Source organism: Callithrix jacchus, chromosome 2, assembly GCF_049354715.1.
Source record: "Callithrix jacchus isolate 240 chromosome 2, calJac240_pri, whole genome shotgun sequence".
Classification (NCBI taxonomy): Eukaryota; Metazoa; Chordata; class Mammalia; order Primates; family Cebidae; genus Callithrix; species Callithrix jacchus.
In genome coordinates, this window is record NC_133503.1 from 151,683,361 (window position 1) to 151,706,111 (window position 22,751).

Below are 22,751 nucleotides of genomic sequence, written 5' to 3' on the forward strand. Positions count from 1 at the left end.
ATATATGTTAAAAATAATTTCAATAAATTAAATGGAATCCTTAAAATAATAATTGTAGGTTTGGAAGAAAAAAGCTTTATCCAAGACTGTGCACTCTTTAAGGAGTCTGTTAACTTACTTTCCTTTGACGTTCAATTTTCAGTTGTTGGAAACTATACTGGATATCCACCACTATAAAACAATCAGCTCTTGCTTAGATTAAAAGTTCCCAAGGCCTTTAGTTTTGATTTCAGTTTTGCAATAGGCTGTAACTGCCAGGACAGTGACCCCTGGTTAAGACAAAGGTTTGAGTATCAGATCACTTGACATGATTAAGCACATTCCTATTTCATTCCACAGATACCAATATTAAGTCAGACGTGAAACTCCCTTTTGATGCCTATCACTCTGCTCTGACTCGCTGCACAATTTAACCTCTTGGTGACTCCAGTTCTTTATTTGTAAGAGGGGATAAACAGGTCTGCTGTGAGGATTGAATAGAATAATACACGTAAAGCATGCGTTATTTACTTGATACCCAGCCTGGCACATATGAGGGATTACTAAATAAATTGTTTACATGAACATTAGTACTACCTAATTGTTTGTAATTCAGGAAAATGTAGAAGCTACAACATCAGGACATGCTTCTGTAGTAGTACTTTTTCCTCTAGTTCAGTACCCTGTCAACCACCACATGAAGTGGTGTAACAAGACCTAATTGAAACACTATTGTAATGAAAGGAGCACTAGACATGCAGTCAGAAATCTGGGCTCAATTTCTGAAATGCACGTCGCATTTACCATATGCCAAGTACTGCTGTGAGTATTTAACATACATTAAACTAAGTTGTCATAACAATCCAGTAAGATAGGTGCTGTTACTACCCTCATCTTCTGATGGGGAAACTGATGCAAAAGAAGTTGAGTAACTTGTTCCAAATCATACATATTTGGCATGCTGTGGAGCCAGAATTTGAACCCAGACAGGTAGCTTCCAGTCTTTGAACCCTGTGAGCTTCAGTTTTCCCTATGGCAAAATGAGAATGATAATCCTATAGTTGTCTCACGGGGTCTTCACAAGAATTTAAGATAATAGTAAATCTAAACTGCTGGAAATGAAAAAACTGTACAAATATAAAGGATGATTGTTATTAAGATTCTTAATCAAAGTGCATCACTATCTGTATAAACAATGAGGCAGGGGATAGCTGAAGTAATACCGCCCTTCTTACGTGTTCTGAAATGACTGTAGCAGGGCATGTTTAAATGGGCATGTAAATATAAATCCCGTCCCATGAATGGTAAACTCACAGAGTGAATTTATTTTGTCTTTTGGGTCAGTGTAATTACCTACTGATTTTTAGGAAAGCAAGAAAAAGTTACATTCACAACCTTTGCTCTTTAATTTCTGAACAGAATTATGGCCTAAATGGAAGAATGATGTTTATCTGTTAGCACCTTTCAGAGACAGGGCCAAGACTTCTCCTAATTACTTGTGCATAATTGGTGCTCAGTAAACATTTTTGGATTAAAAGCTTAACCCCGTACAGATAGTTCCTGCTTCATTAGACAGATTCATATCACATTCCTAATCAAGCCTCTGATAGGCAATGTGCAAAATATAGCAATTCTAAACCTTTATATTGTTCAAAGTTATAAAATTATATTCTAAGACATCAATGGACATCAGCATGAAGCAGTTTTTAAAATTATATAAGAAGTCTCAATGTGCTGTGAAGTGTATATACAGAATTAAAAACTATTACCTCAATTGTGCTTGAAATTGCTTCCAGCTAAACAATGAATATTAAATTAAATAATGGTTTTATTGCCTCTAAGAACTTATAAAGGCACTGGACTTTGCTTTGGCTAGACCAGTTTTTTTTTTTTTTTTAAAAAGAGAGGGAAAAAGAAAGAAGGACAGAGAGAAAGAAAAAATAAAACATGTAAGAATGTTGGAAATAAAATCTCCCCATGTAGTGTTGGTAAGTGTCATTGTATCAAACACATTGATGAAAACACTGTTGACCTCTGAATTGCATTACATTTGAAAATCAGACTTTTCAAAAATGGTTTTGTGAAAATTTATGAAAATCTTATTAAAGATGTTAGTTATGAAGAACTGGGTAATTGTTCATTTAAGTCTCCACCGCTTTTCTATTATTTAATGCAATATGTATATATTTCTGTAGAATTTCTAGGGCACACTTTATTCAGACTTTCCAAGGTTATTTGTAAAAAATCACTAAAATAAACTAATCATATGCCCAAATTATTGAACCATGTAGTCATCCTAAATTCTGTAAGTGTAGTATCAAAATCAAGATATAATTATAGAACTCTTTTCTACTTCAATATTCTAAATAGAAAGTTAACTTCATTTTGAAACACAATTTTTGATGAAAAATTCTAAAATATTTATATAGCTCATTCAAAAATTTCAAATATGCCTATGAAAACTTCTTTATTCCTTAGTGAAACATTTGTAGGCCATGACACATTTATGGGATTATGAAACATTTTGCTTGTAGTTTCTTGGGATATGGTCAGATGAATCTGGTACCCACACAGTGATCCAGTGCGTTGCTAGTCAAATGCTGTCCATGAACCTGTGTCTCCTGTCTGTGAACCCTTTGCTAACAGGCTGCAACAAGGTAATCAGGAAGCTTGACCAGAGTCTAAGCCAACTATACCAGTAAGCTGACACTCCTTTTTTAATAGCATACATTTCCCAGTAAGCAACCAATGTGTTCATTTATATTCTGGAGCAAGTTCTTTCATTTCCTTGGAGATCGGTGACGGGTTATGGACTGGCTACTTTGAGTAGCACTGTTCTAGCACATTCTTGAGTACTCCAACGTGATGCTTAAAATCTTGGCTTCAGTAGGCAGGCAGACCTGAGTTTGGATCCTGACCCAGCAACTTGACAGCCAACAGCCTGAAAGAAAGAATTAAGTGCCTATTAGAAACAGCAGGCAAGGTAATATGAACAGGTTAGAGGAAAGGGCTTAGTATTTGATGTCAGAACATCTTGGATAAACCATGGTCATAACTTTTACAGGGTGCTTACCTCAAGGTAAATGTCTTAAATAAGAAAACATGGATTAATTATACACAACCACACACACACACACACACACACACACACACACAACATTGGGCTGGATGCAGATAAAGTGCTGAAAGTATTTTGTTTATTTGTTCATTATTAATTGTGTGACATAGTAGACTGGTTTCCTAGACTAGTTTTTGTACAAAAATAGATTTGTTACTCTGGGATCTGGTGATCTAAATATTTTAGTCAATATTTGCATTGATATCTTATTGCTCTTGATCACTGATTTTACTAGCCTTATCAACTCATTAACAAATAAGAGAATCCCCCAAAGTCCTGTCAAACCTAAAATACTTTTTAAATTGTGGGTAAATCCAGTTAATCCTAACATGACTCATGACCTGTCTGTGTAACCACTGACATTTTTGTAGCATTTAATCACTTGGCTGGCATAGTTTTAAGCAGAGACGGTAAAAACAAAATCTGAATGGAAAAGCAAGCATAGATTTGAGGTTTACTCTTCTCTGTGTACCTACCTGCCTCATAAACCAGGTTCCAAGGAGGCAAGTCGGTAAAGGAAGACACTCCTTAGATCCTTTCTCCCATTGTTTTGGGGAGTCCAATTCCCACTTTTACTTCTAATTTCCTTTTTTTTAATTATACTTTAGGTTCTGGGGTAAATGTGCAGATCATGCAGGATTGTTGCATAGGTACATATATGGCAAGGTGGTTTGCTGCCTTCATCCCTCTGTCACCTATATCTGATATTTCTCCCCTCGATATCCCTCCCCATCCTCCTCATCCCCTGCTGTCCCTCCCCTAACCCCCCGCAACTGACTGCAGTGTGTGATGCTCCCCTCCCTGTGTCCATGTGTTCTAATTATTCAACATCCGCCAAACTCATTTTTTTTACCATTTATTTTAGGTTTGGGAATACATGTGCAGGTTTGTTACATAGGTAAACTCATGTCACAGGGTTTTTTGAACAGATTAGTCTGTCACCCAGGAATTAAACCAATAACCCAAATATTACTATTGGGTTTTCTTTGAACCCAATAGTTACCTTTTCTGCCCTTCTCCCTCCTCCCCTCCAGTGTCTGTTGTTTCCTTCTTTGTGTTCATAAGTTCTCATCATTTAGCTCCTACTTATAAATAAGAACATGTGGTATGTAGTTTTCTGTTCCTGTATTAGTTTGCTGAGGATAACTGCCTCTAATTCCATCCATGTTCTCACAAAAGACATGATCTTATTCTTTCTTATGGCTGCATAGTATTCCATGGTGTATATATCTACCACACTTTCTTTATCCAATATATCATTAATGGGCATTTAGGTTGGTTCCATGTGTTTGCTATTGTTTGTAGTGCTGCAATAAACAGTTGTGTGCATGTGTCTTTCTGGTAGAGTGATTTATGTGGAAACTTATGAAATAGCAATAAGAATTCATCAATCAACCCTCTACAGTAATAACTGGTTAATGGGTATGTTTAAAAAATGCATGAAAATGACTACTTTATGTCTATTGTACAAATATATCTCTTTAAAAAGTGCATTAACATAATTTGTGCAAATTCTTGTTGCACTTTCACGTTGTTCATACTCCATGATTACACACACAATCATGTATGTGCTATTGTTGCTGAGCTAACAAACTTATCTAGTTCCTTTTCGTTTCTTCTTCCAACTATCCCCACCTCCTAACTATCTTGTCCTGCCTCTGAGATTATCGCCCTCAATTCATCCTCCCTAAGACTGCCGGAATGAACTTTCTAAACTGTCCATCAGATCATGTCACTTTTCATTAGATCCTTCAGTGACTGCCCATTGCCTTAAGATAAAATTCAAACTCCTTTGCATGATCTGGTTCCTGCCTGTTTCCCTGACCTCGTTTCATATTATTCTCTTGCTCAGTCTAACTAAACTACAGTATTTGCAATTCTTTACCTGTTCCAGGCTCTCTCAGTGCTCTTCCCTGAGCCAAGTATATCCTCCCCTTTCTCCACTTATTACCTGGTAAATTCTTACTGTATAGTTCCCTAATCCAGAGGCCTTCCCTGCTGGTCTTCTCAAGCTAAGGGCTCCTGTGTTACCAGCTCTTACCTCTTTGGTGACTTGTAAATCTTACAATAACGTGATCAATATTCATCTCTAAACCTCTTATTAAACTGTGAGCTCCGCAAGGGCATATAGAGTTTTCCTCTTTGACTTTCTAATTTTAATGCCCATAACAGACCTGGCATACAGCAGGTGTTCAATCGGTGACAAATTAACACATTTGTAAAGTGCTGAGCAAAATTGCACAACTGCACATCTGAAAAATACCCTAGCAAAACATAACATATCCATCTCTGGAATCCTTAACTTTCAAAGACTAAAATAGGCGATATTGCTTCATCCGCAATTCCAGGTGGGTTTAATGTGGAGGAAGCCAACTCACCATAGTACTTATCACCAGCCCAGGGCAGTTTATTTGCTACATCCTTACCCTGCATCTTCAATAGTACTCAGATCAGCGTGGTTTCCTGGCTGTATTGTTTTCTATCAGGAAGTACACATGCATCATGTGTGGGCAGGACCCATAAATAGTCCTCATACTAAATAGCCCTTTACATTAAAGAAAGATTGCATTCTTTTTTAAAGGTCGTGCTAATAAAAATAGTGATCTAGTTTTTAGACACTTAAAGTTATCCATTTAGTTGCATTAGGGTTTTTCAGTGACTCAGACTGGGAGTTTTAACTTGAACTGTTAGCTTAATGGTGTAGTGTTTCCATGGTCACAGCTTGACTTTGAGGTTAATACCTGGCCTAAGGAGTTAATTGAAGAGAGCCATTTGCTGCTCTCACCTCCCCACTCAGGAGGCACTGACTGGACCAGCAGAACGTGAGATATAGTACAGAACATGGTACAGGTGGTGTCTGTCTAAGTCTTTTTCTGACAGTCAGGACATCACAGCCACAAATATGAAAAACTACAACTCAGTTAGAGTTTGGACACCAAAGCAGAAGCAGGATCAGTTCAGTCCTTTGTGTTATAGGCAGTCACATAATTGAACTCTTGAGAACACAGGGTTCCGTGGTAACGTAAGTTAGTGGGTGAACAGACACAAGGCTCTGCCCACCATTAGCTATTATGTGGCATCTGAGTGTGCTGCCCAACAGGCTGCACATTTACTCTTCTAGGAATCTGTGGCCTTAAAGACCAGATATTTGGACCAGAGGCAGCTTTGTCCTTAAAAAGACATGTGAGTATTTTCCAGATGAAGAATGAAGTGAACTGCATGATTTGTTCTCTCTTACTTCTGTAATTACAGAGGACTCACATTTCTCCCCATTTTGAAAAGTGAGGCCAATTTTGCATTGTTCTTTCTCTTCTATGTTTCAAATGATTAGAAAAAGCATTGCATATATCAGAGATGAAGCTAATGATTTTCTAGACAATGTGAGGAAAGATCAACCCAAGTTTTCCATTTTATATCCACAAATATCCTGTGGATCTCTACTTCTCAAAATAAGTGGCTTTTCCTACTGGGGCAAATCCATTTTCTGGTTAATTTGTCTGCTCCCTGCAATCCCCTTTTCTAACTGCCACAAGGAAAACCCTTCTGTTTGGTATAAACTAAATAAGAGATTTGGCTCCCAAGGAAGTTTTCTTAGAGATGATAGATAAAGAAATGCAAACAGTCACATTTCTTTAGCACAGAAATTTGTACTTCCCTGGATAATGGTTTCGGCATTTTATAGGTGAGTTATTTGCTTACTGTTCATTATCATTTAGTCGAAAACAACTTCTGTCATGGGAAGACCAGGAGGAAATCTCTTTAGGGTGCTTATTAGTTTTTCTTTCATGTCTCATTTTTAGTGACAAGTTATACTTTTTAGACTATCCGTATTTGTCAAGCCAGAAGATGAATATCTATCTTTTAAAAAGAGGCTTCTGTGTTATGAACTTTTTTTTTTTTTTTTTGGGAGGAAGGCAGGAAGGGAGGGAAGGAGGACGGTAGGGAGGAAGGCAGGGATGAAGGAAGGAAGGAAGGGAGGAAGGGGGGAGGGAGGGAGGGAGGAAAGGGAAGGAAGGAAATCAAGCAATGAGAGAGACATTGCTGACCTGGATCTAGAGGTTTACACGTTGATTTCTTTTTGTTGAGAGAAGGAAAGAAAAAAAAAATAAGTATAGGAGAGGAAGAAAGAGGAAGAGAAAGAGGGAGAGTAAATGGAAATATTGCTTTATTCTGAAAAAAAATTGGGTATTAATAATGGCCAATCAATGTTTCATTTAAACCTATGGGTAGGTGTGATGTGGTATTGACAAGAATGTATATTTTGTGTATTTGAAGTGGAGAGCTCTATGAATATTTAAATTTACTTATTCCGGATCTGAGTTCGAGTCCTTGATATCCTTATTAATTTTCTGTCTCATTGAATCTAAGTCTCTATGTATCTGGGTGTTAGGATTGTTAGCTCTTGTTGTTGCATTGATCCTTTACCACTATATCTTTGTTGCTTTAAAATCTATTTTATCCGATACAAGACTTGCAATTCCTGCTTTTTATTTATTCATTATTTATTTTTGCTCTCCATTTGGTTGGTAAATCTTTCTCCATCCCTTTGTTTTGAGTCTTTGTGTATCCTTGCATGTGAAACAGGTCTGGATGTAACATGCCATTGGGTTTTGGCTGTGTCTTTTGATTGGGGGATTTAGTCAATTTAAATTTAGGATTACTGCCATTTGATGTTAACTGGCTGTTTTATCCATTTGTTGGTGTAAATTCTTCTTTATGTTGGTGCTCTTTACTTTTTGGTATATTTTTAGAAAGGCTAATACTGGTTGTTTCTTTCTGTGTGTAATGCTTCTTTCAGAAGCTCTTGTAAAGCAGGCCTGGTGGTAATAAAATCTCTGAGTTCTTGCTTGTTCATAAAAGATTTTATTTTTCCTTCAGTTGTGAAGCTTAGTTTGGCTGGATATGAAATTCTGGGCTGAAGGTTCTGTTCTTTGAGGATGTTGAATATTGGCCCCCACTCTCTTCTGGCTTGTAGAGTTTCTGCTGAGAGATCTGCTGTAAGTCTGATAGGCTTGCCTTTGTATGAACTTTTCTGGTCAAGTTGTGGGAAAGCCCTTTTCCTAGGTCAGCCCCTCCTTAAAGTGAAGAGAGCCGGTGCTTCCTTGCCCCCAGCTGTCATTCCACCTCACCAGACGCTGGCTCCCTGAGGAAAAGCAGGGTGAGAATGAACCATTTTCTAGTTAAAAAAGGATAGAAAGGTCTTCTACAAAAGAGGCTAGAAACGTCTAACAAAATAAAATTGCGACATGAGCTCCTGAGCCAGCTTGTTCTTTCTTTGAACACAGCAGAGTGGGCGAGGAGAGCCATGCCCTGAGACAGTGGATGAGGCACCCACCAGTCAGTATTTGGAATTTTTGAATCTCAATGCTGAGAGGCCAAATAAGCCTACAGCTCATTAACAGACACATTTGTAAGAACACACCTAATATTTTTATTAATTGTGTGCAATAGCGTTGTCCAAACTCAGAACCTCTTGGAAAAGTTTTTTAAAGTGCCTACGGCTAAATCAGAATCTCTGGGGCCAGGGAGCTGCACTTTTCTTTTTTTATTTTTTAGCTTTTGAGTTCAAGGGTGCATGTGTGGGTTTGTTACATAGGTGACTTGTGTTATGGGGTTTTTCAGAGAATATTTCATTACCCAGGTATTAAGTCTAGCACCCACTGGTTATTTTTCCTAATCCTCTCTCTCCTCACACCCTTTCTGTCCCAGATAGGCCCCAGTGTGTTTTGTTCCCCTCTATGTGTCTGTGTGTTCTCATCATTTAGCTCCCACTTATAAGTGAAAAGCTGTGGTATCTGGTTTTCTGTTCCTGTGTTAGTTTATTAAGTGTAATGTCCTCCAGCTCAAACCATATCCCTGAAAAGGACATGATCTTATTCTTTTTTATGGGTACATGCTATTCCGTGGTGTACATGTATCACATTTTCTTTATCCAGTCTATTATTGATGGGCATTTAGGTTGATTTCATTAGGCTTTGCTATTGTGAACAGTACTGCAGTGAACATATGTGTGCATGTGTCTTATCACAGGACAATTTATATTCCTTTGGGTATATACCCAGTAATAGGATTGCATTTTCATAACCACCCAAAAGAGTTTTATGAACTCTCTTGTTCCAAGCTTTATATATCATATAGTGTGACACTTCTAGTTATATGAAATAAGCTACTATATTTTCTCTCAGAAAGCATTGTAGGATTGGAGAGTGAAACACTGAGAGTATGTGTTCTTAATTTCCATCAAAATATCAGTTTATAGTCTTGAGGCATTTGGGCTATTTTGTCTTGAGACAATTTTTATTTTTGTTATACTTTATGAAAAAAAATCTATAAAAAGAAACTATTCACTTGTTTAAGGAGAAACTGAAAGCTTTGAATTGACCTACAGCTAACAACGTCAGACAACTTAAAAAGCAAATATATTGAGCCATCAGCTGTGAGTTAAATCCTTAAGATTATCCCTGTGTATAAATTAGGCTAATCATTGACACTATTCAACTATCACCTTAATTCAACCAGACTCATCCATTTGAGTTAACTGATTATATATGGACACTAAAATAGTCATCATTGTAACAAATGAAAAATCAAATATGAAATAATGAAGTACAGAGCCCATTCATATATGGGCTTTTTCTTTGACATTTACATTGATTGTTTTTTTCCTGATAGTAAGAATGGAAGGCAAACGGAGAACATCTAGTGACTATAGGAAACTGAATATCTTGTCCAAAATTCAGCTAGATTTGAAAGTCTTCATCCACAAAGTCACATACAGCTTAGCAACCACTGATTTCATATTTATAACTGAAGGAAATTCATTTGAGGGGAATCACATCTCCAAATCTTTCTTAACTAATCTTAGTCACTAAATTTTGTGTATGGAACCTTCTGGGAAAGGCAGACTGCCTTCTGCTTTTGCTTAGTATTCTTTAAAAATGAACTTCTTGTTCTACACCACTTAAGTTTTTTTTTTATAGTGAATATTATAAACTTAGAGAGGCAGCTGAATAAAGCCATATGACATGGTTAGGAACAGATAACAGAAACCATAGTCTCTATAAATCCACTGCTTGTACCACAAGATACAAATTAGTGTTTGCTGCCTTCATTGGCTGGCATCTTATAGACGTGGCTGAAGTTCAGAACACTGGAACAATGCCAATTAGGCCTTAGGAAGAAGAAGCAGATGATGGGAAGGGCCAGTCCTTGGATTTTAAGTTAATACAAAACATATATTGAAAAACTGTTCTGTAAAGCTATAAACTACATCATATTTAAGGACATAATATGTAAGAATAAATATATATTTTTCATATATTATATCTAGACTAAGAAGACTTTATTAAATATGCACCACCTAGAGTTTATTTTTTATCAGAAGAAATCAAAGTTAATATAGTGCAAAAGGCTGTCCTTATAAGATATTCATACAATTATTGACTCTTTTTTTTTTGAGACAGAGTCTCGCTTTGTCATCCAGGCTGGAGTGCAATGATCTCAGCTCACTGCAACTCCACCTCCTGGGTTCAAGTGATTCTTCTGCTTCAGCCTCCTGACTAACTGGGATTACAGGTGCTTGCTACCACATACAGCTAATTTTGTATTTTTTTAGTAGAGACAGAGTTTTACCGTTTTGGTCAGGCTGGTCTTGAACTCCTGACCTCAGGTGATCTGCCTGCCTCGGCCTCCCAAAGTGCTGGGATTACAGGCATGAGTCACCACACCCGGCCAGTTATTGAAACTTGATAAATAGGAGTACACTGGAACTTGGCAACTCTGAGCTTATTATGGCTTTTAGTAAACACATTCCTGGGGTAATTTAATGTTGATATTGAAGTAATTTATTAAAATTAGGATAATCATGATGAAAAAGCAAACAACTTAAAATAGTCCCCTTCCTGAGTGAAATAATGCCTATTCTATTGTAGTTAACGACCTTGAAGTTCTAACTGAATATTGATAGGCAAATAACAGGTATATTTTGTTTATATAAAAATTCAACATAAGAAATATGTTCTATGAGCATTCTCTCCTCCTCCTTTTCTATCTGACCCCATAGGAAAGGAGCGTTCTCTTTGGAGGAGGTCATGCAAGCTTTATCCTTTCTCTCTCTACTTCTCCTGTGGGACAAATGGCCTAGCTAACTAATGAGGCGGGAGAAGAAACCTAGCACATATGCCCTGGCCCAATTTGGGATCTTTTTAAAAGTGGTCCGTACCTAAAATGCACTTTGTCCGTACAATGGACAGCATTTGCTGTTTTGGAAAAAGAATTTGTAAACCTATTTGACCATGGATCCATACTTTGTTCTTACTCTTCAATGAACTCAATGCCTCATAAAAGTGATATTTTAAATTTCTATTTGTGTGACCCTATCTCTTTCTTCTGTATTAGTTTCTAATTAGGGAGAGAAAATTAGAGGTGGATTGTGTTACTACCAATCCCATCTACCCTCAGGCCAAAATCTAACATAATTGGAGTTTTAGAAATTCCATGTCTTCCTGTTCAGCTACTCTAATTTAGCCTTTTCTTGATCCTTTATCACCCATTGCACCCTTGCTTTCGACCTTTATATTACCTACTTCTAATCATTGCCTAGTGTCTCTTCAGAAGCCCATGTGGTTATACTCTTGTACTCTATTTCTCTTAGACTCCTGAACCAATGAATTCATCCAGGCTTCACCTTTACTGCTTATTTGAATAACAAACTTCTTCTAGCTTACCAACCAGATCTTTTTCCAGCCTCCTGTCCTAGGTAGGGGTATGGGTTTTCTTTTGTCAGTGGATCCCAGAACTATTTTGTCAGTCCTTGGTAATAAAACCTTAGTTCTTTTTGTCCCATTAGCAAGAAATTTTAATAATCACTGCTACAACCTATAGTTCCAACTACAGCGAGCAACGTAATAATGATATAGTATTATTATTAACAGAGTTCATCTGGCCGGGTGCGGTAGCTCACACCTGTAATCTCAGCACTTCAGGAGGCCAAGGTGGTTCGAGAGGTCAGGTGTTCGAGACCAGCCTGGCAAACATAACAAAGCCCTGTTTCTACTAAAACACTTTGAGGTCAGGTGTTCCAGATCAGCCTGGCAAACATAACTAAACCCTGTTTCTACTAAAAATACAAAAATTTGCTGGGCGTGGTGGCACCGTCTTGCAGTCCTAGCTACTCAGGAGGCGGAGGCACAAAAATCCCTTCAACCTAGGAGGCAGAGCTTGCAGTGAGCTGAGGTTGTGCCACTGCACTCCAGCCTGGGCAACAGAGCAAGACTCTATCGCAAAAATAAATAAATAAAATAAAATAAAAATAAAAAGAGAGAGTTAAGCTGCAAGTAATATGAGAAATATTTATTTTCAATTTGGCTGTGTTTTGCACATATGAGACATGGGAGTTACTTTATGGTAACTCTATTAATATATATAAATGTAAGATAGTTTTCTCAGCATATATATCAAAGACCTGCTCATTGCAAAACTGGTCATAATATGGGCATTTAGGGTAGTGGTATCAATTGAATTCCTGATTTCTCTGTTCTGGCACATCTTTACCGAGAGGATTGCTCTTTGAGAGGGTACCTGCTATCTCTGTTTCCCATACTTCCCCTTGAGAAGCCTGCACTGCTTGCTGATTTGAAGGAGAGGAAAATCATCAGGAGTTCTGGAGTGAATCTTATCCTAGTTGTCTCATATGAGCAAAAAGTACTCATGCTTCAAGACATCTTCATTATTTCCATAAGTACGTAACAGGAAAAGAAATTCACTCGATCAGCAGCTAGAAAATGAAAAAGAAGCAGAAATCTTTATCTGCCAGAGCACAAAGATTCTTATTTTACCACCCGTAAATGTAAGATACTCAGGAGGCTGAGGCAGGAGAATTGCCTGAACCCAGGAGGCAGAGGTTGCGGTGAGCCGAGATCACGCCATTGCACTCCAGCCTAGGTAACAAGAGAGAAACTGCGTCTCAAAAAAAAAAAAAAAAAAAAGGATATTTAATACAAAATATTTAAATGTCACTACCTCTGTCATTGAAATGGGTGACAGTTTTCTGGCTAAGTTCATTAATTAGCCAGTCCATCAATTAAAAAACTTTGGAGTAAAATTTTTTAAAGCAAAATACTGCATTATATAAAAAGAAAATTCTATCTAAACTATTACAGACCTATTTCTTGTTTCCTAGGACCATAAAAAGAAGCCCATATACATTAAACAACTAGGGGAGGGGACTATACATTGTAAATTCTAATATAGGCCTAATAAAGTAATCACAGAGACAAACTGCATGAAGCAGATATAAAAATAATAAACATACAACATTGTGAAAGTCAAAAGGGATTTAACAAATGCTAATTGCTTTTAAGTGATTCATGAAAAATGTAATTCAGGAGACTATTTAAAGTCTACATTAGCTGGTTCAGGAGGCATCACAGAAATTTAAAACACAGGCTTTATCCTACAATAGTTTATAGGTTAATCAATGAAGATTAAATACAAATATATATATAATATATATTATTATATATAATATAAATGTAAATATTTATATAATATATATTTGTTTATAATATAAATATATATTTATATTATATAATGTATTTAATATATATTTGATAACACATATAAGATATATATTATGTTTAATATATATTTGATGATATTATTATGTTTAATATATATTTGATAATATATATTATATTTAATAAAATATATTTATTTATATATATAGATATATTTTTCGAGATGGAGTTTCACTCTTGTTGCCCAGGCTGACGTGTAATGGCACCATCTCGGCTCACTGAAATCTGTCCCTCCTGGGTTCAAGTGATTCTCCTGGCTCAGCCTCCCAAGTAGCTGGGATTACAGGCACCCACCACCACACCACACCCACCACCACACCCACTACTTTTTTGCATTTTTACTAGGGATGGGGTTTCACCATGTTGCCCAGGCTGGTCTCAAACTCCTGACCTAAGGTGATCCACCTGCCTCCCAAAGTGCTGGGATTACAGGCGTGGGCCACCATGCCCAGCCAATAATATTATCTATAATAGAGAAACTTTCTGGCCTTTCTAGACTAGATTGCTACTCCTTGACACATAAGGCATTGTCATTTTTTATAAATACATTAAGCTATTAATTTTACAATTGTTTGTTCATTGTCTCACTCCCCTATTAGAAAGTAAGCTTGCTTAGAATGGGAATCCTGATTCTCCAGTTTGCCACCGTATCCTAGCATCGAGTTTTGGATACAGTGGGTAATCAATAAATACTTTTATATTAATTAATAATAAATGGACACATATTTTTGCTATTATATTACTTTATTATATTATATTTATTATATATACAATGGGCTGAATTGTATCAACTTCAAAATTTACATGCTAAAGTACTCAGAATATGACCTTTACTGGAGATAGGGTTTTCACAGAAGTACTCAAATAAAATGAGGTCATTAGAGTAGACTAACCCAGTATGACTAGTATCCTCAAAAAAGAAGAAAGCTAGAAATACATACAGGGAGAATGTCACATGAACATCAAGGCAGAGATCATGGTGATGCTTCTTCTATAAGCCAAGGAATGCCAATGATTACTAACAAATCACCAAAATCTAGGGGAGAAGCCTGAAACCAGTTCTTCCTCACAGCTCTCAGAAGGAGCTAACCCTGCTAACACCTTGATTTCTGACTTCTTGTCTCCAGAACTGAGACACAATACCTTTTTGTTGTGCCACTCAGTTTGTGGTTTTGTCATGGCAGCCCTAGCAAACTAATACACAGTCACCTTAAGCCTCCTAATTGCATGGTTGGTGAAAAATAGCTAGTTTTTAAATAACAGTTCATTTAGTGAAATAATTTATAGTTTTATAAAATTATTTAACTTTTGATAAATCATGAGGTCTTTGAGACACAAAAGACAGAATTTCTCCTTTACCCTATATTTAGCCATGAATTCACTGAAATCCATTCCCTGAAAATTCTATTTATCTCCACTGTGTTTTATAGAAAGAGAATGAAAGAAAAACCGTTTTTATAAATAAATCATGTGCTTTCTCTATTCTATGCATGTTAAGCCATTTATTTAACAGATACATATTTAGAATCTAGTATATGCCAGCTATCATACTGGGCCCTTGAGAATAAAGTAGTGACAAGACAAATAGTATCTCTTTTTTCCCAGAACATATAGTTTAGTGATACAGTCAAAACATAAATATGCAGATAAAAACAAATATATCATAATTGTGATAAATATTAAGAAGAAAGTATTTAGTGTGCTCTGATAGAACAGGAAGCTAATTAAGACTTGGGAGTCAGGCAAGACCTTCTTGATGTTGTGACATTTAACTCTAGAAGGTTCAGTAGGACTCAGCACAGTGAAAGGCTTTCTTCCAGAAAATGCAGTCTTTATAAGGTCTAAAGTAATGAAAAGATATGATAAAATTTTTATCTTTAAGAGATTAATCTGAGGTAGGCGTGGTGGCTCATGTCTGTAGTCCCAGCACTTTGAGAGGCAAAGACGGCTGCATCGCTTGAGCCCAGGAGTTTGAGACCAGCCTGGACAACATGGCAAAAAGCTGTACCTACAAAAAAATACAAAAACACAAAAAATTACCTGGTTGGGTGGCGCTTGCCTGTAGTCCCACTTACTTAGGAGGCTGAGCTGGAAGAATCACTTGAGCACCAGAGGCAGAGGTTTCAGTGAGCTGAGATCATGTCACCACACTTCAGCCTGAGTAACAAAGTGAGACCCTGACCAAAAAAAAAGAGAGAGAAAAAGAGATTATTCTGGCTGGTACAATAAGGAAAGATTGAAAAGGGACAAGAATGAGAGTAGAAATAGCAAGTTACAATGCTCTCAAAGTGTCCGAAGTCTCAAGGTGTCCAAAGATGGTGTCCTAGGCAAGGATAGTGGTAGAGATAACACAAGGAAGTACAAGGATTCCAGGTGTATTTTTGAGCTAGAACCTACATGACTTTTAGCATGAGGAGGGAGGAAAAAGGACAATAAAGTCTGATATCAAAATCCCAGTAGAAGAAGTAGAATGAGTAGAGGGCCCATTTACTGAGACGGGAAGCCCTGAAGGAGGGATAGACTTATTTAGAATGAAGATTGTACTTTATCTTCTATTAAAAAATTTAATCTTTATAGCAGTTGTGAACTTTAGAAATTATCAGCACCTGGTTTACTGATGAAAAGGTCTCTGTAAGTAATATATTAAGGTTTTGTATTCTTCCAGCTGAGCTCTACAACTTGTTAAAGACTAAATTTAAACAACATTGAGTGAACATTTATCTTGTGCCAGACATTCTGTAAATCACAAGGATGAATGTTTTAGCTTCAGCCTTCTAATGAGGGAAACAAAACAGAATTATAATTAAATGTGGAAAATACAATATTAGAGATATTTAAGAAATATTTTGGTAACCCAGAGGAAGATGTTTACATTAGCTCAGATTGTGAGTGAGAATGACAGAAAACTTCCTAACAAAGGTTACATCTGAGTTGAAGCCTGAAGGGTCTGCTTAGAAATTAGGTTCATGGCAGATTTACAGGAAAAAAACAAACAAGCCCATTCAAAAGTGGGCAAAGGATATGAACAGATACTTTACGAAAGAAGACATATATGAGGCCAACAATCATATGAAAAAATGCTCATCGTCACTGATCATCAGAGAGATGCAAATCAAAACCACATTGAGATACCATCTCACGCCAGTTAGAATGGCGATCATTAAAAAATCTGGAGACAACATGCTGGAGAGGATGTGGAGAAAAAGGAACACTTTTACACTGTTGGTGGGAGTGTAAATTAGTTCAACCATTGTGGAAGACGGTGTGGCGATTCCTCAAGGCCTTAGAAATAGAAATTCCATTTGACCCAGCAATCCCATTACTGGGTATATATCCAAAAGACTATAAATCGTTCTACTATAAGGACACATGTACACGAATGTTCATTGCAGCACTGTTTACAATAGCAAAGACCTGGAATCAACCCAAATGCCCATTGATAATAGACTGGATTGGAAAAATGTGGCACATATACACCATGGAATATTTTGCAGCAATCAGAAATGATGAGTTTGTGTCATTTGTAGGGACATGGATGAATCTGGAGAACATCATCCTCAGCAAACTGACACAAGAACAGAAAATGAAACACCGCATATTCTCACTCATAGGTGGGTGATGAAAAATGAGAACACATGGACACAGAAAGGGGAGTACTAAACACTGGGGTCTATTGGGGGGAAAAGGGGAGGGCCAGTGGGAGGGGGCGGTAGGGAGGGATAGCCTGGGGAGAAATGCCAAATGTGGGTGAAGGGGAGAAGAAAAGAAAGCACACTGCCATGTGTGCACCTACGCAACTGTCTTGCATGCTCTGCTCATGTACCCCAAAACCTATAATCCAATAAAAAATTAAAAAAAAAAAAAAAAAAAAAGAAATTAGGTTCATGGGAGGCCGGGTGCGGTGGCTCAAGCCTGTAATTGCAGCACTTTGGGAGGCCGAGGTGGGTGGATCATGAGGTCAAGAGATCTAGACCATCCTGGTCGACATGGTGAAACCCCTCTCTACTAAAAATACAAAAAATTAGCTGGGCATGGTGGTGCGTGCCTGTAATCCCAGCTACTCAGGAGGCTGAGGCAGGAGAATTGCCTGAACCCAGGAGGCGGAGGTTGCAGTGAGCCGAGATCGTGCCATTGCACTCCAGCCTGGGTAACAAGAACGAAACTCCGTCTCAAAAAAAAAAAAAAGAAAAAGAAAAAAAGAAAAAAGAAATTAGGTTCATGGATCAGGGCTAGGATTAGTGGAGATAGAGACAGAGGATTGAGCAACCAGCATGATTAATAAAATACACACAGTTTTGTAAACTGGAAAAGAAGGTAAGTAGTATACCATAAAGTCTTTTAAGGAATATGAGAGAGCTTTGTGTTTGTTATGTAATACATAGTAAGGGAACATAGTTGTATTCTCAATTCAGAAGTGGCATTATCAAGTATCTAATATCTCATTCTGTCGGCTGCATTGAAGATAAACTTGAGGGTACTAAATCTGGAAAGGGGAAATCAATTCAGACATGAGTAGAGTAGTCCAAGAGAGAAATGATAAGAGTTCCAATTAGGTTGATGGCTGTTCATATGGAGAGAATTAAATGGACTGCAGAACTAATTAAAAAGTAAAATCAGTAAGAAATAATGATGCATAGATGCATTAAATTTGAAGATCAACAAAGAATAAGGAGTCAGGGATAAATCGAGGTTTCTAACTTGGGTTGGTAAGTAGCAATTACTAGAAGAAAAGCCAGGTAGGGAGAAGAAGATGAGTTTAGGTTCAGACTTTTTGAATCTGAGGTTCTACATGGAATAGAACTGAAAATATATTCTCAGATCAGTGTTTTTCAAGAGTATCCTTGAAAATAGTCATTTGTCCATTAGTTAAGATTCAGTCAAGATTTGTAGTGAAAAAGAAAGCAGAATTTATTTATAATTTCTCATTTTCATATATTCAAATGGAAGCAGATAGAATACAGTTCTTTAGTTGGTTACATTTTTGGCATTTCTGTACAATATTTAAAAATTTCATTGGATATGACATCAATAAAATTACAGAGATGATCTGTGACAGGAGCTGTCTTTATCTGTGAGAGAGAAAGACTGCAGAGGAAAAGAGTGTTGTGTCTCAGTGCCTATGTTCTTTTCTCTAGCAAGACTCTTTTTGGGTGCCCTATCACCTAATTTTGTCTGGAAACAAAGATACATTTTCTCTACAGCAAATTAATTACATCCTGAGTTCACTCCTTGATACAGAACTTCGTTTTCCTAGGAAATTCTAGATACACATTCTACAATTAAATGACAAACAGTCTATAGACCAGACAAATACATAGAATTCTGCCTTTAGAGAAGAGAAAGAGACAGTGTAGCTTTCGTGACTGGCAAACACAAGAAAAAGCCAAAATAAAAGATAATGTAAGTCCAAGCTCAATTTTGCCCATGCAATTACTGTTCAACAACAACTCCAGAATGTTTTCAGAAAAACATAAAATACAACCTTAAATTAAATACAGAATATCTCTAGAAAAATATAGAATGCAATTTCAAATGAAATGCTTTATGACTTTTATATACAAATCATGTGTTTTTGTAAAACACGGTGCTTTAAAAGAAATTCACTCTGTAAAATTGATTTACATATAAAATATTAAAATTGGGATGTGGTTCTGGAACATAGAAAATCCTTTCTAAATATTTCTAAGTAAGAACATACTGTGTATTAAACCTATACTTCATTATTTAACTAGGTTTAGGTAACAGAAAACATGCCCTGGATTAATCAAGAGGGAAGTGACTGAAACTATTTTTTTGTTGTTATTCCACCAAGAACCCATGAGGCTAATTTTCTTTCTAGTTCACTATAAAACAGAACTTGTTAATGGGAAACTGCTTGTTAGGAAGAAAGTCCAGAGTCTGTCTTTCCCAAGAGTGATATTCAGCCAAAAGACCTGAATAGTGGCATTGGACATCCGTATTTGTGACGTTAGTGAGCAAGCAACAGCATACATATACTTCAGTTCTTTCTAGGTGGCTGCCAGAAAGAAACTTGCACTCAGTGCCCTGTTGTGGTGTTGTACACAAGCAATTGTTTAGCGTTTCTAACTGGAGTTTCGGTACTAAACTAAGTGTCACAGAATTTTGTTGCTGCTTTTTAAATGTTGTTGTTGTGGTTTGATTCAGTATATTTATTGGCTTGTTATTTTCGGTAAGATTGGAGTGTCTTTTCACTGGAATAGCAGAATTATCTGAAATAACACAACATATGGCCATTTCTTTCAGGGGAGGAGAGTTTGGTACTCATTTATGGCCTACCATTTTACATTTAACCTAGTTTATTTTTAAATGAACTAGTAGTTTTTTCCTGGTACCTTATGAATAATGACCAAGCCTCCTAGTTTTGCTTCCACATTAAGACAAGCTACTGAATTGTTGATTTTCCTAAGGCAAACAATACTAATTTTATTCCAAATAGGCAACACTTTCATCATATTCTTTTAAATGGTATTATGATTGACAAATTTTGATATTAAAAATTGTTTTATGTACATAAACTTCATTCCTCACATTTATTTTTCTCTCTTTATTTCTCAATTGTCTAATGAAAATTTGTCTGTATACAAAAACCCATCCCATATCTTGGTCAGTCCAATGATAATATGGTTATAGAGTATATATATATATGCTGTGAAATATACTGTTAAATGCTATACATTTCTCCATTGTAAAATACCGATTGCTTATATTTGGTGGTAATAAAAGACAGTTGTGATGTTTGTTCATTAAATCTAAGCAAATTGGAATAAAAAATAAAAACTATAAGTCAGTTTATGGAATAGTTGGTGCTGTTGGAAAACTTTCCTTTAAAACAAGAATCATGGCATTTAGGACCAAAATCTAATCTTACATAAAGTATTATTCTAATAAATAATGATATATTATGTATTTAACTAAGTTAAAAGCCCATATAAAATTGATATGGTTGAAAATATTGAACTGTTTAAGAAGAAAGTACCTGGAGTTATTTCTACCTGTTTAATCTGAAAATTTTTCTTGAAACTTGAATTGAAAAACTGAATAGTTTCTGTTCTCTTCCTTTTCTGTACAAATGTCTCTATTTTTCAAATGTATCAAAAGGGTTAATCATGTAAAGTCATATGTTTTGGGTAAAAATTAAAATTATTTTACAAGTCTAAATAATTAAAATGAAATTGAGAGAGAAAAAGTCCTTTAGCATAAATTTGAATGGATACTCCTCAGGTAAACAAACAGTAACCTTTTCACTCCCTCCAATCCTCAAACACGGGCACATGCACACATGCACAGGCCCATGTGACACATATGTACATGCACACAGGCAAATGCATGCCCCATACCACCACAACTGTGTGAGACCCTAGGGCTGAGATGGGAGATGGAAAGTGCCAGGGAATAGTTTTCAAACATTTACTTCTTGAACTTGAGCATTGAAAAGATGACTAGAAATTCACTATACTAAAGTATAATATAGTAAAGCATTGAGGAATTTGAATCAAAGGAAAAAGGTATAAACAAACAACATATTAAGATTTCATATCTAGGACTAGTGGTGGAGAATAACCCAATGGTCTAATTTGCTCAAGCTGTTATAATGTGAAAATTGAATTTGATTTAGATTCATTTGTATCTTACACTTGACTTTTTACCTAAAAAGGGAGAAAGGAGAAGAGAAGATATTATCTCTGAATTAGAAAACAGGATTAAATAAAGAAGCTGTGTTCTCAACAAAAGATTCATTTCCTTGGAATGCTCAGCCAAAATCTTATGTCACATGTTAATAAATATCTCTCAACCAGAGGCCCTAAAATTCCCTTTCCTCAGGCAAGTAACCTGAGGTTTTAACCTGAAAACAAATATGCCATTGCACCAGACTCCAAAGATGGTGGTAGCTGATCCCAGGAAGACAAATACGTTCTCAGAAATACTATTTTCTTTGGGTAGATCTCATGCCAGTCAAAATGGAGATTATTAAAAAGTCAGGAAACAACAGATGCTGGTTAGGCTGGGGAGAAATAGGAACACCTTTACACTGTTGATGGGAGTGTAAATTAGTTCAACCATTATGGAAGACAGTGTGGTGATTCCTCAAGGATCTAGAACCAGAAATCCCGTTTGACCCAACAATCCCATTGCTGGATATATACTCAAAGCAATATAAATCATTCTACTATAAAGACACATGCACCCATATGTTTACTGCAGCACTGTTTACAATAACAAAGACATGGAACCAATCCAAATGCCTATCAATGATAGACTGGAAAGAAAATGCGGTACGTACACACAATGTCATACTTTGCAGCCACAAAAAGGAATGAAATTATGTCCTTTGCAGGGACATGGATGAAACTGGAAGCCATCATCCTCAGCAAACTAACACAGAAACAGAAAACCAAATACTGCATGTTCTCACTCATTAGTGGGAGCTGAACAATGAGAACACATGGACACAGGGAGGGGAACATCACACACCAGGGTCTGATGGGGGTTCGGGGGTGAGGAGAAGGAAATTAGAGGACAGGTCAATAGTTGCAGCAAACCACCATGGCACACGTATACCTATGTAACAAACCTGCACGTTCTGCACATATATCCTATTTTGTTTTTGTTTTAGGAGAAATAAAGAAAAAATGCTATGTTCTGCCTTTTTTTTTTTTTTTTGAGACGGAGTTTCGCTCTTGTTATCCAGGCTGGAGTGCAATGGCACGATCTCGGCTCACCGCAACCTCCGCTTCCTGGGTTCAGGCAATTCTCCTGCCTCAGCCTCCTGAGTACTTGGGATTACAGGCACGCGCCACCATGCCCAGCTAATTTTTTTGTATTTTTAGTAGAGACAGGGTTTCACCATGTTGACCAGGATGGTCTCAATGGCTTGACCTCATGATCCACCCGCCTCCGCCTCCCAGAGTTCTGTGATTACAGGCTTGAGCCACCGTGCCCAGCCTGTTCTGCCCTTTTAACTGAGGAGGTAGATCTAGAGTGGAATTCCAGCATCACCTTTTGTGTTACAAATAAGATGAAAATCATGTCAGAGTTTAAACCACTTCCCAGTAGAA

The 22,751-nt window shown here is 36.8% G+C and overlaps 1 long non-coding RNA gene across 2 annotated transcripts; it reads right to left on the bottom strand.

Annotated features, from left to right (window-relative positions):
• Window positions 1-7,423: 7,423 nt before the first annotated feature.
• LOC128929979 (uncharacterized) lies at window positions 7,424-22,747 on the bottom strand. 2 transcript variants are annotated; one of them, XR_008477410.2, is made up of 3 exons: window positions 22,693-22,747; window positions 15,715-15,851; window positions 7,424-8,240 (listed from the first exon to the last, which is right to left on the bottom strand). It is a non-coding gene; the product is annotated as an uncharacterized LOC128929979 (long non-coding RNA). The 2 variants fall into 2 exon arrangements; XR_013532401.1 differs by lacking the exon at window positions 7,424-8,240 and adding an exon at window positions 12,599-12,872.
• Between the last annotated feature and the right edge of the window lie 4 nt (window positions 22,748-22,751).